At 46.9% G+C, this 7,174-nt stretch overlaps 1 long non-coding RNA gene across 1 annotated transcript; it reads left to right on the forward strand.

Annotated features, from left to right (window-relative positions):
- The first annotated feature begins 5,343 nt into the window (after positions 1-5,343).
- On the forward strand, positions 5,344-7,174 carry LOC139795948 (uncharacterized). The gene is made up of 4 exons (XR_011725771.1): positions 5,344-5,489; positions 5,916-5,961; positions 6,766-6,907; positions 7,004-7,174. It is a non-coding gene; the product is annotated as an uncharacterized lncRNA (long non-coding RNA).

The following is a 7,174-nucleotide window of genomic DNA, read 5'->3' on the forward strand; positions in this document are numbered from 1 at the left end:
GGAGAAGAATACCTGCATACGGCCACAATCATAGAAATAAAGATGGGAGGAGCAAAGGGTCAGAGATCCACTCCAGTTGCTCAATCAGGATGCCTCAACCACCCATCGTTGCAAAATACAGTGAAACAGGACAATAAATGGAGGATAACTGTGACAGTGGGCTTTGGCAGCTGGACCGACACAGCTTCCCCCATGGGTGGGACTAACGCTGAATGCAGAACTGGTGATTTGTTATTAGCTATCTCTATAACTTTCCTTCTCCTTTTCTCTCTTTTTCCCTCCGAAAATTATTAAGTAATGCAAGGACTTCTGTGATTTTTCCCAGGTCTTGAAGCTTGAAAATATCATCCTTTATGTAATCATACAGCCTGAGCATATCTAATAATTGAACTGTATTAATTACTCCTCCTATAGTTTTAATTAAAATTAACATTCAAATACAGAGCTTGGGTGTCATTTCACCTTAGACAGTCAATCATTTTCTCAGACCATAATATTTTAATCACTCTCCCTGGGAGGACCAGGGATATTAAGACTGATCCAGCCACACATATGCTTCTCTCAGGGAAGGAGTTTAAAAGAGCAATCCAATCTGAATCTCTCTGGGTTGTCCTGTACGGCTTGTGACAGAGTGACATTGGTTGCACCAGCCTGATCCCTCTGGCCATCAGGGTGTATCATAGAAACACAGAGTGGTTTAGGGTAGAAGGGGAATTAAAGATCACCTAGTTCCAATCCTCCTCCATGGGCAGAGACACCTCCCACTAGACCTCAAAGTTGTTCGAAATCCCATCCAACTTCACCTTGAACACTTCAAGGAAAGGGAAAGCTACAGCTTCCTTGGGCAACATTTTCCAATGTCTCACCCTCACAATAAAGAGTTTCTTTCTAATGTCTAGCCTACATCTGCCCTCTTTCAGTTTAAAAACATTACCCCTTTCCCTATCACTATCTGCCCTTGTAAGAAGTCCTTCCCCAGCTTTCCTATAAGCCCTCTTCAAGTCCTGGAAGGAAGCTATAAGGTCTTGCTGGAGCCTTCTCTTGTCCAGGCTGAACAACCCCAAATATTCCAGCCTGTCTTCATAGGAGAGGTTGTTCAGACCTCCGATCATCTTCATGGCCCTCCTCTGGATTCACTCCAGCAGGTCCATGTCCGTGTCATGTTGTAGGCCCTGCACTTCTGATGCAGAGCTACTGTAGGCAGATGCATCCCAGCTGGTGTGGGTAGCAGTCCTGGAGTAGAGTGGTGCTAATTCGCTCTGTCCTAGTGAAGAACTTGGGTGTTTATTTAGTAAAGGTATTAGGCATATATCAGGAGAGCTGCTGTAGCTCTAAGGAACAAGCCATATTCTTCTCCAGATCAACCAAAGCCAACCAAAAAAAGCAGAGGAGATGCTGGGTAGGATGTCTTTCTCCAGATCCCACAGAAGCACTTCTCTAGAAATCCTCAAACCCACTTTTGTCCATTGCTGATCTCCAGCAGTGTCCAGGTCCACTTCTGGGCTTTGGAGCCCAACCCTCTCCACCATCCTTCCACTGGAGGCAACCAGCTCAGGGTGGGCAGCTTTCTTTTCCTCATGCCACTCTTTCAAACTGAAGTCTATCCTTGTAACAACTTCCTTGAAGTCAGCTTACAAAGAAATGTCCAAAGGATGACAAAAATAAACCAGCAGCTGCACCCCTGCTGAGCCCAGCCTTTGCTTTGTAAGGCAATCAAATGGCCCAGCACTGTGCGTCATTTAGCATGGGGGGGAAAAAAAAAAAAAATCTTGTTTGGAGGGTGCCAGCTGCCACTGCTGATGGACACCTGAGTGTCTGGCCAGGGGTACGGGCTGCCGGGGGGGCACTGGGGATGTTTGTGCTGAGGGAAGTCACTGCACATCCTGCTTTACCTGAGCTGACCCAGCTGGGATGTCCTTTTAGCTTGGTGGGTCAGCAGTGTGTGTGTGCGTGGAGAGAGATAGGGGTAATGATCCTAATGAAGCAGCCACCAATACAGCTGTCCTCAGCATTTGCTGTCCCCTGGAGCAGAGTGAAGCTGCTCACACAAGAAGAGTGTGTTCAGTTAATTAAAGAATCTAAATAAAAATATCATTCTTCTGTCCCACAGGGATAGAAACTCCTTTAGCTAATTCCCTCTTTTTCCTTTTCATTAAGGCTATGTTACCTCAAATTAGCATTTGCTGCAGACAGTCAGAGAGGATCAATGGGATGGAGTAACTTGTTCCCACAGCTCAGTCCACAGTGAACTAGATTTACTATCATCTATCTGCTTTCAAAGAGCTTATTAAAATGGAAACTTAAGAGATTCAAGTAGAACTACTTAGAACCTAGTTAACCAGATTTCTGTGAATAAACATGGACTTGCTGTAATTCCTCACTATCTATCTTGCTGCTGTGGTTTCACTTCTCTTCCATTACATCCCATCTGGAACCCAAAACAGTGAAATCATAAAATGAGCAGGCTCTGGTGATGGGACCTTCAGCAGCCACAGCCACATGGGCTGTGCAGAGGAAGTCTTGGTGTTACAGGGTTGTTGCCTCCTCAGCTCACACTTTGCAGCCCCTTGCTGCTGCTGCAGGAGCCTGTGGGGGTGCTCAGCTGCATCCCACTCCCCCAGGGAGGATGAGCTCATCCTGGCACAGGGCACAGGTGTCCTGCAGCCTCCCCAGGAGAACAGATTGGTCACGGATCTCTAGGTAACTGATTCTAAATGGATTTTTAGGGTTGCTTGCAGGACATTTGCACTGAAATTAGATACATTTTAGAAGAGGCCTTTGAAATGCTCATGAAGAGGTCTTGTATCAGCTCTGCTCATGCTTTACATTTTCCCTATAAATTTTCCTCCACCGAAGAACCAAAAATGCTGATAAAGTCTCTCTCTATAAGGAAGAAACATGTTTCCACACAACAGTCTCCAGCGACATTGCAGAGTTCGTCCCAAAAGCACTGTGTCATGGCATTGTAAGCCCTTCCAGCAAAACAGGAGTCACCTTGTTTTTTCCAGCAAAGTACAACAAATGCAAAAGGAAGCTGCAAAAAGTGAGCAGTCTTACAAATACAAGGGTGAGTCACACTACATGTGTCAGGGCAGCAGAAACTTTCAGGGAAACAGGTTTTAGAGAAAGGTGCCTTGAACAGTGACTGTCCACTGTATGGAAAAGGAGGTTACAGTGAGGTGGGTGTTGGTCTCTTCTCCCAAGTAAGAAGTGATAGAACAAGAGGAAATGGCCTCAAATTCTGCCTGGAGAGATTTAGATTGGATAGTTGGAAAGATTTCTTCACCAAAAAGGCTTCACTGGAACAGGCTGCCCAGGGAAGTGGTGAAAGTCACCATCCTTGGAGGTTTTTTAAAGATGTGCAGATATGGTGCTTAGGGGCATGGTTTAGTGGTGCACTCAGCATACTGAGTTAGGTTAATGGTTGGACTCCATGATCTCAAAGGTCCTTCCCAACTCAGATGATTCTATGATTCTATGAAGAGGCTTGGGCATCAGAATGGGTAATGCTGGTCCCTGCCCCAGGGATGGAACAGCATCAGTGTGCTCCCTACAGATGCCCAGAGTGCTGCTGGAGGCTACTTATGAGAAGGCAAAAGCACTGAGCCATACACCTCCACTTTCATTTACTGACTGGAGAAAAGTGGGAGCTGGGGTGGAGGTAGCTGGTGAGGCCATACAGACTGATGGGGGAGTGCAGGGGAAGGCAAACAAGGTGGAGGGATGAAGGAGGACCAAAAGAAAGGGATATGAAGCAGGCTCCAGATGCTGGAGTCAAACCATGCACGTGTGAAATGGCTAAAGCCAGGCCAAAAAAATCAAGCAGAGAGAAGAAGCAAAATGAAAAACCAAAATGAGAAGTGAAATAGAAAATGAAAACAAATGTGGGAGGCTGCAGCAGCCCCCAGGTGACTGGACAACCAAACACAAATAGATACCTCTTGCAAGCTGGGCTGGTTGCTTCTGCCTGACTTTGTTTCTGAGGCTGAGCAAAGCAGTGAAGAGAGGAGCTCGGCACAGCCTGCCCCAGGTGGTGACACTGACACCCCCCCCCACCCCTGCATTAAGCAGGTTTTATTCATTACCTCTCAGGGGTGTTTCACCAGAAAGCAGCCCACACCCCTATTTACATATCTGTATTTTCTTACCCTTATGAGAACTGTGATCAGAAAAGTATCACAGCTGCTACACCTCATGGATCTGACCTTGTCACATGAACAAAAAACAGCCTTTAAAATCTTACAGTGCATCAGGTGGCATTATTATTATTTTTAGATCTTTAAAAAAAGGGAAAAAAACCCCAAATTTGCCTAAAAGTAAAAATATTCATGAAAATTGAAACTTGATGAGATTGACTGTTAGAAATAACGTCTTTAAAAGGGCTAATGCAAAAGCAAGTGCTACTCTGGAAGTCCTCAGCACCTGGCTGGTTTCCTGCTGCTCCCCCAGTTTTCAGGGCAGAACTGCCAGAGGTTAATAGTGCAGCACCCCAGCAAATCCCCAGCCTGCCATCTGGGTTTGGGTGCCTTAAAAGTTCCCCCTCTTCTAAGAAACAGCCTGGAAAAAGATATGAAAAGGTGCTAAATTTAAAGGGCAGGATGAGGTGTATAAATCAGCTGAGAAACTGTACATCAAATGAGTGGAGGGAATGCAGGGCTACCAGGTATTCTCTGGAGAGGAGCTATAGCACTAGGGTCTAAAAGCAGTAGTCCTTCCAAAATTAAAATAAAACCAGTAACTCTGATTCCTCTCCACCACCCTGATGCCAGTGTTAGCCTGTATAAAATAAGGAACTGTTTCCATTGACATTTCACCTCCTTACGCCAGTCCAAAATTAGCTCTGCACGAAATTGATGGAGGAGGCCAAGCAGTGGTTGGAGCCGCAGCCTGCAGGCAGCTCAACAGTGTACCTCTTAGCTGCTGCTGAATTATTCAGTCTACAAGCATGAAACTGAGAGCAGAACTGGCCCAAAGGAGCTACCCATCAACAGCTTCTCGTCAAAAAATAACACACTAAACTTGGATAGGACTTCCTCTGCCTTTGCTGATTTTATTCAAAGCTGCCACACACAGATTCAAGGAGCTGTACCATCCAGCAGATGAACTTCATGCAGACCAAACCCGACTGCAACCACCTTCAGGATCCTGGACAAAGCACTGTCTGTGGCAGCAGTTGCTGTTGCCCCCCCTGGTTTCCTTCCTTCCCTGTCACTGTTTTCATTATGTTGCCAGAAAAATTCTGCACCTGCTGCTCTTACCACAGGGGAGGAAACCCTCCTCCAAGCATGCACTAAAAAGGTCATTGGGCTGTTTCTGCTGCTGCAACATCAGCAGAGAGGCAGCACAGCCTGTTCTGCAGGAGAAGCCCCGACCACCTTCCCCTCCTCATGAAATCTGATTAGCAAAACTAATTAACAGTCAGACAGCAGAAACACCTAAGGATAGGCAGAGGGGATGAAGGTAACCTGGCCTGCCTCCTGCATTACAAGGTGGGATGCTGCCCTGGGACTGCAGGGACAGGGATCACTTCCCCAAGCCATCCAAGGGACAGAGTGGGACTCTCAGCCCCTGGACCTTGTGCACGTCCTTCCAAGGCCACCACTGCACAGCCCAGTGCCAGGTCACCCCTGGGCTGAGCCAGAGATGGGCAGGGAGAGGCCAGAGGAAAAGGTGCACAGCAGCACTCATTCTCTTTCTTTTGGGGAAGTGCCAGCTGGAAGCAGGGTGTGAGAGAAAGAAAAGAGACACATTTGAGGCGAGAAGGGAATAATTTAAAGGAGAAGTTGGCTTCTGCTGACCCACGCAGAAGCCCTGCAGCTAACCTGGCAACTCCAAGGAGCCCTGAGGAAACAGTGTGGACTGACACAGGCAGTTTTCACACTTTCTACAGATGCCTCTTTCTCCCATCTATCCAGGTGCAGAGTGAATGTATTTGGCAGCCCTGTGGCAGAGGCATACAGGGTATGTACAACTGCTGCCTTCCAGGTACCTCTAACAAAGATGCAGCTGCACTGGGACATAAACCAAGCTGTACCACCTGCCCCAGTGCCAATGCAGGCAGGGGAGGGAGGGCATGAGGGGGACACAACCAGAAACTGAGGTCATCATTTCCCATTGGGGAAAAAAAACAGGAAGGGCCTGGTCCTGGGGAATCCTGAGCTGATTCACCGATCGTTCTTTTGTATGGGATTTGAACGTCTTTGTGTGTGAGGATCTTGCTGGGCTCCAGGAGGACATGAGGAATGGCAGCCCCAGGCACCAGCAAGAACCTGAGTTGTAATATTATGTGACTCGTAAGCCCACCTGGGAAAATTTATGCTTGGGGCCATTATTTCATTTTTTCTCTGTTCTCCCTCATTTTTTCCATTATTTCAGTTGGATTACAGAAAGGACAATCCTGCATTCACAGGAGTCCTCCAGCAGGTTTCTTGGCCCTTCCAAACCTAGAAAATAATAATAATAGTTTATGTTCATTTTTTAGCTTTCCTGCAAAAAAACAAGCATACCTGGGCTTAGCTTTCCTGGGCAAGGGAACAGATCCCCTCCAAACAGATATAACTTGGCCTCCCTTAACTGCTTTGTCTGTAAATTCATCTCCTACACACACCATCTGCACACACACCATCCCTTTGGAAACACCATCCACCTCAAGGCACCATCCAACTCATGTTTGGGATGGGAGCAGAAGAGCATGTGGAATTTCTCTTGTGACTTGCACCTTTTAAATCCCCAAGACCCTGTACTTCCCCTCTTTTTTTGCCTCAGGTGGTAAAGAAATATTTATACTTTGGTGCCTTTTCTGAGTGAGGGCAGGCAGACTCCACTTGATATTGGAAAACACAAGGAACACAAACCCAAGTGATGGATTGTCAGCCCTTGCCAAGGGCAAAGGCACCCATAGTAAAATGTGGGTCATTCACCTTGTAAATCTGAAAACATAGGAGGAGCCTGTGCTCTGTAATCTCCTCATCTTTAAATACTGCCACTCCTTGCTTTTTCTCAGGTGTGGAAGCAGTTCTCTGCAGCTGCAGTATCCCTGTGTGGGACTAAAACTCTGACTCCCCAAGGATCTGAGACACAGGGTGTCATGCTAAGCCCCATCACCCTGTGCCCCCCTCCACCCTTCACTCTTGGAAATCACTGAGCAGGGACCCAGAGAGGCAGCTGTTTCCAT

This window comes from Heliangelus exortis, chromosome 4 (genome assembly GCF_036169615.1).
Source record: "Heliangelus exortis chromosome 4, bHelExo1.hap1, whole genome shotgun sequence".
Taxonomy (NCBI): Eukaryota; Metazoa; Chordata; class Aves; order Apodiformes; family Trochilidae; genus Heliangelus; species Heliangelus exortis.